Here is an 845-nt window from a genome sequence, read left to right on the forward strand (position 1 = left end):
TGTTGTTGTGTCAGAATATCAGATTAAAGTGCCAAGTTTAGAGAATACAAAAAATATAAATATAACAGTAAATGCAGTTTGCATATAATTTGGCTTCTTTTTATATTTTTTGTGCCCATCCCAGAGGTGCAATATTGTTTTAAACAAGATGACTGGAAAGAACCGAATATTTCCTATTTTTATGCCTAATTTGGTGTCAACTGACAAAGTATTTGCAGAGAAAATGTCAATGTTAAAGTTTACCACGGACACACAGACACAGACACAGACACACACACACACACACACACACACAGACAACCGAACACCGGGTTAAAACATAGACTCACTTTGTTTACACAAGTGAGTCAAGAAGGACAGATTTCGTTTGGTGAAGGCATGAGAAGCACTGAAGAAAAGGAAGAAAATGCTTGTACACCATGACCTGCATGTGACTGAGCTCACATTTACAAAGAAAGCATCGGAAAATTAGAAAAAGAAAACGTGTGTCAGTGACGCTACAACCTGTAGTTGTAAACACCTGTAGTTGTACAACACGTCAGGTCAATGTACATCACTGTGAACAGCTGTAGTTGTACATCACTGTGAACAGCTGTAGTTGTACATCACTGTAAACAGTTGTGGTTGTACATCACTGTGAACACCTGTAGTTGTACAACACGTCAGGTCAGTGTACATCACTGTGAACACCTGTAGTTGTACATCACTGTGAACACCTGTAGTTGTACATCACTGTGAACACCTGTAGTTGTACATCACTGTGAACAGCTGTAGTTGTACATCACTGTGAACAGCTGTAGTTGTACAACACGTCAGGCCAGTGTACATCACTGTGAACACTTGTA

Source organism: Babylonia areolata, chromosome 2 (genome assembly GCF_041734735.1).
Source record: "Babylonia areolata isolate BAREFJ2019XMU chromosome 2, ASM4173473v1, whole genome shotgun sequence".
Lineage (NCBI taxonomy): Eukaryota > Metazoa > Mollusca > Gastropoda > Neogastropoda > Buccinidae > Babylonia > Babylonia areolata.